Below are 11,958 nucleotides of genomic sequence, written 5' to 3'. Positions count from 1 at the left end.
GTCACCATACCCTAGCCCAGTCAGGTGTGCCCTGGAAAATCCACACTCTATTATATTTCGTTATTATTGTTTTAAATCACTGCTATTGGTCTTCTTTATGTCTGTTTTAGCATTTTAATTTAAAAAAATCCATAATAGGGGCACTTTAATTATATAAAAAAAAAAAACAATTATTGAAACATTTTTTCCCCTATATTTCAGTGCTTAGTAATGTGTCGTGGTATTTTTTATTTATCAAAACTGTACCCCAAAACTGTAATAAAATTATTTCTGACAATTTCCCCCCAATTTTTCACTGATGTAATGAGTACAGTCATTTTACTTTTGGGTTTTGGGTTACTCTTAGAACTGTGAAAACTATTTTTCTATTTTAATAATAAAGGCAGTACAGTAAATATTGTTGTATATTTTACAATATAATTATATAGTCACAATATAATAATTGCATACTATAAAATGCAATTTTATAATATAAATTATATTTTTTCTTCAAAAAAAATATTATATGCAGAATTGTCATGAAAATGTCACAGTACATTTAATAATCACAAACAACAGCAATAAAAAAAAAAACCAAACAGGCTTCATTTTCTTTGACAAACAAATTCTTATTTATGTTGATTTTGTGATTTAAATGTTCTTCATTTAAGACCTTGTGATATTCATCTAACAATTCCAGAGTTCAAAAGTTAATCGACAATTTTAAGGGCATGTAGACAAATAAAATGACTCTTAATATTACAGTGAGAGATTCTCACCTGTACAAACAGCAGCAGTTTTTTTTACACAAACACAGCTTTACAGGAGCGCCCGGTCAAGTCTTTCAAAAACAAACAGGTGCAGATCTGTAAGGAATCAATGACTTCAAATAAAGTACATCAAACCAGTGTACTTAAAACCTGTCACCTCTCATTGCTCATTCTCAACATGAATGATCCACAACGAGTATGAGTCTTCATCTATCAGATGTCCTTGCAGCAGTTCAATCAACACTAAGCCTTATTGATGTAGCCCTCTTTGATAAGGAAATCGTAGATTTTGCGTGTCTTGTTGACATCTATCTCGATGAGCGATCGGGCCTGTGCCAGCCGTAGACCCCCCTGCCTCCGGCACTCGTTCAGCAGGGCCTGTTTGTACTCCAGATACGCCCCAGGCACCAGACGAACCACCTGACATAACTGAGGGAGATGATGAGAGAATCGTTTAGGATCCATTATATCACATCAATGAGGCAGATGTCTTCGAAATGAGCTCGCGCCAGAAGCAAAATCAAGATTTCCAAACCTCTTTTTCTCTCTCGTTGAGTTTCTCGGTGCCAGGCAGTCCTGTTAGGTTGAGAGGAGGTGCGCTTCTTCTGCCTGTGGATCAGACGATTGAGATCATTCAGATTCTCCTCATCAAGAGCAGTCAGCAAGTGATCTAGTAACAAATAACTGAGCAAAGCAATAAGCCACAGGACTGTGCATTACAGTGATTTTACCACAGTTTCTTGAATGTTGTGCTGCATTCAATAAAAACACATGGTAACACTTTAGTTTAGGGACCAGTTCTCACTATTAACTAGCTTTTTATTAGCATGCATATTACTGGCATATTGGCTCTTTATTAGTTCTTATAAAGCACATTCTGCATGATTACATTTAGGGATGCACCGAATGTTCGGCAACCGAAATTATTATATAGGCCGAATAAGCGAAAAGATCGAATAAATTGTACCGAACAATGATATGACGCGACCAGCGACCAGCAACCAGCGCAGAGTGAGAGGCGCGCACTCTTTATTATGCAGCACACACGTCAGCAGTGTGGAAGCATTTAAACTGTCGGAGAAAGATGCAAAAATCATTACAAGCACCGACAGCGAGAGACTGTTTAGGACTGCAGCGCATGTCTTCGATGAGAAGAGGAAGGGGTGATTGTTGCTGGTTACTGTATGATGATTGAAATCGCGAAATGGCCTTAAACAATTAGTAAATAAACTGCAGAACATTGTTTTCTAATACACGCTCGCATTGCATGTATTCTGACTAGAGCCCGACCGATATGGGTTTTTTGGGGCCGATACCGATATTAGGGAATAAAAAAAAGGCCGATACCGATATATACCGACAAACATTTATAATGGTGACAGAGATATGTAAAGGCATTTAACAATTTAACAATAAACTTTACTATCCAAAATGAGTCTGACATCAGTGCACTGAACAGTAAAGTTGAAGTTTATTTCACTTCGGAACATTCATTCACGGATTAATTCTGACAGCGCTGCACGAACTCGCAGCAGATCTGCTTGTTAACCAGGGTTCAAAGTCCAAAACGTGAGGAAAATCTGGCTGATACAGTCGTCCGTTGCTCAGTCACATTTTTATAAATTTTTACAAGGCATGTGACAATGCGATACGTACGACGTATTCGTAATGAGACTCATTTATAAATCTGTTGTCAACAAAAATAAGCATAGAGTTCTTCCTGCACGTTTCCGCCAAAATAAAAGTTGAGAAAAAGCAAGAACTCTTATCAACATTCATAAATATTAGTATTGTAATTTTACTGTTGTTCTGTAAATAAAGAGTAAGACAATAATAATGATAATAATCATTACAACAGCTCTGTTTTAATACATTTATTATAACATTCACACATCAAATTAGGTTAGTGTTATTAGTAATTAGTGTTAAAATTAGGATCTGTAATATTTTCTAATGTTTTAAAAGAAGTCTCTTCTCAGCAAGGCTGCTTTTAATTGTACATAAAAAAAATAAAAATACATGCCTGAATCAAGAAGGGGGTCAGATGGCCAAAAATTATTATTTTACTAGCTTATTAATTTTAAGTTAAATTGTGCTTTGTTGGTATAATGTCTGCTAGAATGTTAAAAATGTTCAGTGTTAAATATTTTTAAATTATTGTTTTGAAATTGATTATTTTTCTTTGAAAAGCAAGACAAAACAGTAAAAAGCACATTTTGGCTTTTTAATTTATGCAATGGTGAAAAAAAAAATTGGCAAAATACATGGGGAAAAAAACTCGAAAAACCATGTTCGGTATTCGGCCTTCGGCCCAGTGTTTAATTTTGTTCGGCTTCGTCCAAGAATTTTCATTTCGGTACATCCCTAATTACATTCTAGATCCCTTAATTCTACGCCATACCTAAACTGATCAACTAGCTTACTATTAATAAGCACAAAATTAGGAGTTTATTGAGGCCGAAGTCATATTTAATTGTTACTTAGTAGATATTAGTTAATAAATTGCATTGCAAAATACATTTATTGCTGTTCTTCTTACTACTTCTAACAATAAAAGTGTTATTATTACAGTAGGCCTGACACAACTGTTTCACAAAATCATAATTAGTAATTCTGCATTAATAACTGAAGATTTAAGATGGTTTAAGATTGTTAGCAGGCTTTAAGATGGTTTAGATCCTACCTGTCCGATCGCTACCACTTTGTTTATTTAAATGGGGAGTCATCTCAATTAATTCCAGTGAAGTGCCACAAGGATCTGTCCCAGGTCCTCTGCTATTTTCAATATACATGTTACCCCTTGGTAATATTATTAGAATATACGGAATTAGTTTCCATTGTTATGCTGATGATACTCAACTATATATCTCAACGAGACCAGATGAAACTTCTAAATTACCTAAGCTAACAGAGTGTGTTAAAAATGTAAAAGATTGGATGACCAATAATTTTCTCCTATTAAATTCGGAAAGATATTACTTATTAGACCAAAAAAACAGTACACAGAATCTCTTGGATTACAATTTGCAACTAGACGGATGTACTGTTACTTCCTCTACAGTCAAAAATCTGGGTGTTATATTAAACAGCAACTTGTCTTTTGAAAATCATATTTCCATACTTCCAACGCATTTTGGTTTTAGGTTTTTAAGACAACTTTAATGAAAGGTTTTGATCCACTTCAAATGTTGACTAGTGTAAACAGTAATGAGAAATGGGGATTTCAATAAATTGATTTAAAACATGATTTAAAAATAACTACTCTCCCAACTTATTTATCAGTATCAGCAAAATCCAAAATCGCTTGAACGTCCGCATAAAGCCAAAGAGTCTGATCAGATTCACATGCATTCAAATATGTCCTAGTTGTGCAGTGAAGTGACAAAAAGAGAAAATGTGAAAGAACGAGAGAAACATAAAGAGATGTGAGTGGTTTATTTTTTTGTTGCGCGTATGCGCGTATACAGCGGTGCATCTCAGAGAATAGATTAATGTGTTTGAGCCTGCGGCTTCACGGCTGAAGAGGACATCACAAAGATTGCAAAAGGAGACTTGAGTGGAGGAGAGGAGACACAGCATGAAAAATGGAGGAAATAAGCAGCACTGTACCTGAGGTAGTGATAGTGGTGACCACAGGGGTGATTCCTGCATCACTGCGACAGAGAAACACAGTCAACAGCCGCTTCAGCCAAGCAAAATATTATTCACACAAACATCTCTGAAAGACTGGCTGGGGCTCTTGGGCTTCTCAGCAAAATAAAATAGAAACAGAGAGCCTGATTCATCATTCACTTTTACTTTGTCTACTTTTGCTGAATACCAACAACAAATTTTGTGAAACTAACAAACTGACAGCCAAATACCCACAAGTTCTTTGAATAAGAATACACTGTGGACCTGAAGGCAGAAAGAAACCTGTATCACATATGATATGTAATACTAATAAACAGCATATGAAAGAAACAGCAGTGTTTTCATGGCAACAATGAAATATTAAATATAATAGGAGAAATCAATATTACAATAACATTATAACTATGAGTTATGGAGTGTTCATGTCATGCTGGAATAAGAGTAAATAAGAGTAAGTTTACAAATCGTGAAAACAGTGTCTTTTTTAATACGTCTATTATTATACACTACTGTTCAAAATACTTTTTTTTTAATTATTTTTTTTTAAGAATACTTTTATTCAGCAAGGAAAAACTAAATATTTGTATCTCAAATAAATGCTGTTATGCTGTTTTTTTTAACTTTCTATTCAAAGAATCCTGAAAAATGTAACATTTCAATGAAACATTTACAAGCATTTCAAGCAACACAGCTGTTTTCAGCATTGATAATAATTTGCAATGTTTCTTTTACAACAAATCAGCACATTAGAATGATTCTGAAGGATCATGTGACACTGAAGACTAGAATAATGATGCTGAATATTCAGTTTTATCATCACAGGAATAAACTACATTTTAAAATATATTCAAATAGAATACAATTATTTTAAACTGTAATAACATTTCACAATATTACAGTTTTATTGCATTTTGATTAAATAAGTGCAGTTTTGGTGAGCTTAAGAGACTTCTTTTATATATACATATATATATACATATATATATACATACATATATATATATATATATATTTTATATATGATATAAATATATACATGCAAATACATGTAAATATTTTCAAAATATATGCTGTATGTGTGTGTCTTTATATATACATAATAAATAAACTACACAGTACACAAACACATATTATGTAAACAAAAACTTTTATTTTGGATGCGATTAATCGTTTGAGAGCACTAATACACACACACACACACACACACACATACATATATATATATATATTATGGCATTAATGAAGAGCTCTTACATGGCAGCCTGTTTGTGGAGCCACTGCTGGCACGCACGAACGTCGTGAATGTACTGCAGGATGTCACACAGCATGTTCCTTTTCCTGCGCTCGTCCTCTCGTATGCGTTTCACTCTCTCGTACACTTTAGCACCTGCAGGCCAGATGAGCAAAGCTCTCAAATGTGACGTCTTATTAACAATAACAAAAAGCTGACGTAGATAGTATAGACCATATTCAGATGGATCTGTCATTTTTGTAGTGAAATACTCACTTGCTGACTGTGTTTAATTTAAAGGGATAGTACTAGGGGTGTGCGATACTGACAAAAAATAATATCTCGATATTTTCTGGGATTTTATCGATGATTGAATAACTATATGAAGTGGTATAAATATATAAATTTTCTGCCATCATGTCTTGAATTTGTGATCATTCTAAATGCATTTTAATAGACTGAATCGTTCAGTGAAAGAACGCATTCTAAATGCACACACGCACTAGTCTAGACTTCACGTAATGTATGCGTGCGCTCTGTAGGGATGTTTTGAATGGTTTTTGCAAATTACTCGATAATGTCAAATCGCACATTGTTAAAACAACAATTACGATATTATCGCAGATGATATATATCGCACACCCCTAGATAGTACACCCAAAAATTTACCAACCCTCAGGCCACCCAGGATGTAGTCTACTTTTTCTTCAGTAGAACACTAAAGAAAATGTTTAGCTGCAACTGTGTTCACCTACATCTTGGAAGGCCTGAGGGTGAGTAAATTAACAGCAAATTTGCATTTTTGGGTGAACTATCCCTTTAACCTCATTTTGATTTAAGCTACCTCCCATGATACATTCCTGAGGGTGCATCTTACCGCAGAAGGACTGTATTCCCTCTCTCCTGTACTCCTGCAGTCTGCGGATCTCCCTCCTCAGCTCAAACTCCACTGTGAACGAGTGCGTGAGAGAAGGAGAGAGAGACAGAGCAGATGGAGCGGTGAACTTTTCACCTGACTAACTACTGGGGCAGACAGACTGAACTCTGACTCAGCGCTGACGAATTACATGGGGGCTTGTTCATCTAACCCGAACTGTCCTGCACACGCTCATTAAACCACAAAACACAGGGCTAGAGTCATCCTGGGTCAGCTGAGGAAGAAAACTAGAGAGTCTTGTATATATAGACCAAAATGATGACATCCTATACATCAAGTGTGCAAAAAGAGAGTTAAGTACTCACAGGCGTGACTCTCGATGAACTTGTCATGCTCTATGGGACCCACCACACGTGCAAAGCGCCTCATGACATCATAAAGGTCCTGCACTTCCTTAGGATAACGCCTCTCCAGAACTGACGAAACAACAGAAGCGCACAATCAATTTGATGAAGTAAATAAAACACAATGGCTCTGTTCTAAATTCTTCTTGACAACCTTCGTCTACATAGGCAGCTACCTTCGAAGTCAGCATCCTATATGAAATGAAACCTTATAAGTGACTGATTTGGTAAACAGCACTCTCATGCAAAGAGCACAGGAAACTCAAATCACAATTGTTTCCAATAGTTCGATATTAGCATGTAGCTAAGCTAACAGCACTCTTAGAATCACAAAAACCGGTTCTCTTTTCCGAGAACCGGTTCTTTCAGACAGTTCGTTTCAATGAACCGGTTAAAAAAACCGGTTCATTCGCGATGACGTAATGATATCTTTTTAAATGTTTTTATTGCAATTGAAAGAATAACAACAGTTATGAAGTAACATGGGGCTAACGGACATCACATGAAGTTAGACAAGCTACACAAATTAACAAAATATACCAATGATGAAGAAGAAGAAAAAAAGAAAGGAAAGTCTTTTAAAGATAGCTTACAATAGACTCAAGAATGTTAAAGATGAAAATACACATTCAAATATATAAAGTCAGTAATCATAACTTCAGTCAGTTAAAACATCATAATCATGATCTGAAAAGTTTACAATTAAGTTTTGCAGGCAGGTAGTGATGTGCATACCAGGATTGAAGTCTTGAAGATATAAAGTAAATAAATTAGTTATCATCAGCGCAGAAACCATAATCAATTGCGATTTATTTGTTATTAAATAAACTTACGTTTCGCCAGATTGCTTGTTGTCTCTACATTAAATATCCTTATTTTGAATCCTTGTCGTCCTCGTCATCCTGCCTGCCTCCACACACCTTGACCGTGACAGCTATATGCAAAAAAAGTTAATATACAGCCCTGGTATGATATTTATTGTTTTTACTGGAGGAAAAATGTCATGTTCAGCAGCTTCACGCTGAATCACGCATGCGCAGTATCATCTGCTCATCGTTTCTCAAATCGGACGTGTCCGAAAGGAACAGTTCTCGGTTCAGTGTACCGGTGATCCGAAAACTGTTGCAACCGGTTCTTGACTCAAGAACGAGAACTGCTCTAACCGGTACGCTGCTGGCACGTTCAGTATATGAGCTGCTCTACTCGTGCTCATCATCGATTCTATTTAATACAAACTCAATTTGTGGATGTGTCATCGTTAACTATAATTACAGTACAGGTATTTCATAAATCATCCCTTATTTCTATTAAACATAGAGTCTTAATTATTGTCCAACTTCCCTGACAAACCCCTTTGGCCTATAACCTAACAGAATCTTCAACTGAACGAAGTACACAGATTAGATAGTCATCTTTTTAAAAAAGTAATCTTCTCTTGAAATATTACACACATGCGCAGTATCATCAGCTTATCGGTTCTCAAATCGGACGCGTCCGAAAGAAACAGTTCTCGGTTCAGTGTACTGGTGGATCAGTGTTGCCAACTTAGCAATTTTGGTGCTAAATTTAGCAACTTTTCACACTACCCTAGCAACTTTTCTTCCAAAAGCACCTTAGCAACAAATGTAGCTATTTAAAAAATTGATTTGGCAATTTTTAGCAACTTTTGATAAGTGACTCAAACGATAAAAAGGCACACAATTTTCATCTAAATTACACAAAATGAGGAAACCAAAGATGCCTAGCAGTACACACATCACGTGAATTAAGTTAGCTTCTATTTGCAATTTAATAATAATAATTGAATAATTGTTCATTTATGATACACCTTAGCTTGTACCTGCAATTGTTGATCAGTTAGAACGCTGTAAGAAAAATATTGAGAAAAATGAAAAAGGTACTAGTAATTTTTCAGGACATTATGTGCTATCCATTATCCGTTGTAACCCTGTAACCCGAAAACACAAAATACAATGGGTAATTTAAAATGCAGGTAAAAAACCCTTGAAAAATCAATACGGAAAATTCCTTCATATTAACATAGTAGATTGTGCCCTATTTTTACAGACTTTTCTTAGAGTGTAGCATACGAACTAACTACTAATACACTGCTTAAAACTATAATTGTTCAGAACGTGTAGTTTTATTAGCTAATAAAATAAATAAATAATTGTAATGGTTTAAAAATGTGTAAGTGTTCAATAATTCAATGTTGTATTTAAAAATACAGTTATTTATATTTTGTTATTATATAATGTATTTATATTATTTTACGAACAAATCTAAATTAACATAAAATATATTTTTTGCTGAGATTTGATGTAGTGGCACATTTTTGCATCATAATTATGTAATGATGTCATCGCGCAATGACATAACGTCATTTAGCAACAAATCGACTTTCCTTTAGCAACTTCCCTGAAAATTAGTTGGCAACACTGCTGGTGATCTGAAAACCGATGCAACCGGTTCTTGACTCGAGAACGAGAATCAGCTCATCGGTTCTCAAATCGGACGCGTCCTAATGAAACGGTTCTCGGTTCAGTGTACTGGTGATCCGAAAACCGTAATTACTCCGGGATATTGGCTTATTTCGACTCAGAGGGAGTGTCAGCCACGTTAAAAAAAGTGAATAACTTATTATAGTAATTTGTGTATTAATGCTTACTGGAGACGCGAACCGTTTCAAACGATTCAGTCTGATTTGGTGAACTGGTTCAACCGGTTCACTAAGAAGAACTGGTTAAATCGAACGATTCGTTCGCGAACCGGACATCACTACATTTAATCCCGACATCCGAGTGAGCGGCAACCTCCCGCTCTCTCTCCTGAAGCCAACACAGAAGTGACTTAAAGCCCGGTCCGCCCACTTTGAGCTTCAAAAACGCTCTTCAGAAATCTACGGGTGACGTCACAGACACTGCGTCCATGTTTTTATACAGTCTATGCATCTGAGCCGCTGAAGATGCAGAGGATTACCTTTGTTTTTGAAGGGAATGCATCCTCTGATCTGCCTAAATGCGTCTATGTTCGCGCGAATCATTCGTGATCCAGCCTCACCTCCAGAAGAAGTGAGTAGAAGTTTCTTCTATGAATCTTTGCAAATCGCCTTTCCTAATAATGTGCTAGTTAGCAAGTTCCGCGGCAAAAGTAAACAGTATCATGAGAACGGCTTGTCACCCCATGGAAGAGAGGGGCGGGGTGAGCAGAGCTCATTAGCATTTAAAGCAACATAGACTAGAACAGCGTGCTGTAAACAGAGCTGTTTTTGACAGGGTAAAAAGGGTGTTGTTTTACACTACCATTGAGAAATTTTAACCAAAGTATGTTATAGACTTTTCATTAAGACCCTAAAGAATCACATCAACTTGTGGAAAATGGGCAGCCGATGACCCCTTTAAGTTTCTGTGTATATATATATATATATGATATGACAATAGTTTTTCTCCAATAACATGGTAAAATGCTCATGAGGTGATTCTCAGAACAGCTCTGGAGATGAAGTTTATGTGGTCATATCCTCACATAGATGACTACGAACACAGTTTTTAATGCAAAAGGGAGGGGGAAAAACTGAAAGAATCTGCAGTCCATCCGACTCTCTGTGGGAGACCATATAAAAATGCGGAAGTAAAATCCATAGTCTTCATGAAAGTTTTGCTAACAAATAAAAATAAATGTCTCTACCCATGTAACAGTGAATAACTAAACATTGTTCATTTACATATACCACTGCCACTGAAACAATACAAAGCGGGTTGAAAATAGATCGCGTTACACTTTAAGGATATGTTTGAGGCCCTAAAATGATGTCTAGGTAGGGAGCTTACAAGGTTTTGGAACACAGCTAACCTGCTACATCAGAAAAGCTGCATTTGATTGGCTTTGTTTGAAAAGCAAATGCCAATAGCTATGTATCAAGAGTCCAGCTGTGCCGAGTGGCCCTGTGAAAGTCTCCCTGATGGTTCTTCACCCACCACTGAAGCTCAGCTCGCTTGGAAGGGTTGAGCGAGCAGCACTATCAGCAATCAGCCCTGCTGCTACCGAGCAAGAGAGATAGAAAGAGAAAGCTGCTATGTGGGTGAGCTTGAGGTGTGATATTATGCCTCCGCTAGCTTGCCGAGATGTTACCCAGAAACACACACCTTTCCCTGTCACTTTATAAAAATCATATATACACACATCAGTCAAGATGTATCAAACTACAATATCAGTGCCCTCTGTGCAGCAGTGGCTGATGGGATACGAGACCGGTTGGTGTGTAAAACATCATATCCCCCGAATGCAAGCAAACACACACACACACACACTTTCTCGCAGTCTCCATGACAACAAGTCTGCAGCTCCACGGTAACTATCGCCTTGCTTTTGTCTTGAGAGTGCAGGGAGACGAGGAGGGCGGCTGGGAGACGATAGATAAATAAAAACGACTTAAAGCCCTCATCGCATCACAAACACTCAATACGTCTCAGGAAAACATGCAAACCTGATTGGATTTCTCTGCTTCCACGCAAAGAGGAAATAATTGGATAAGCGTATTCCTATCGAAACCGGCTGGCCAACCAAAATGTCCCGGGGGAAATAGACAGGGATGGGTTTCTATTTACTGAGAGAAGCGGCACGGTGCCCAGAGGGCGCGGATCAATAAAAGCTCGTAAAGATGCAATCTCCTTTGTCATTACAGCTGAAATGTTCATTTCATGCCAAACTATTCATAGGGGAGCAATCACAGCTGGCAAAAACAGCTCTGGGATCGCTGTATTCCAGCACTCATTGTAAACATTTGGCAGAGATGGCTCCTGTTATTGGAGGTCAGGAAGGGTTATCTTGTGGCAGTAACTTCTGGTCTGTGCATTGAAAGCAACCTGCAAATACCTGCATGAGGAACATACTGTACAACCTCACATACACAACAGAGTACAAGAGATGGCAAGAGCACTTGGCTAATATGATGCAAACTTACTCTGAAACTTCCGTAGGTTGATGAGGCCGTGGTCTCGAATGATCCTGAAAGACAACAATGGTCACATTTCACACTGTATTCTGCGAGAAGCAAATCAAACT

The 11,958-nt window shown here is 36.9% G+C and overlaps 1 pseudogene; it reads right to left on the bottom strand.

The window, feature by feature from the left end:
* Positions 1-627: 627 nt before the first annotated feature.
* Positions 628-11,958, bottom strand: part of LOC107672424 (transcriptional adapter 2-alpha-like) — an 18,801-nt pseudogene continuing 7,470 nt past the window's right edge.

This window comes from Sinocyclocheilus anshuiensis, unplaced genomic scaffold, assembly GCF_001515605.1.
Source record: "Sinocyclocheilus anshuiensis isolate Anshui unplaced genomic scaffold, SAMN03320099.WGS_v1.1 scaffold144, whole genome shotgun sequence".
In the NCBI taxonomy this organism is placed as follows: domain Eukaryota; kingdom Metazoa; phylum Chordata; class Actinopteri; order Cypriniformes; family Cyprinidae; genus Sinocyclocheilus; species Sinocyclocheilus anshuiensis.
The sequence above is the reverse complement of the archived record's forward strand: the minus strand, read 5'-3'. Positions and strand labels throughout refer to the sequence as shown.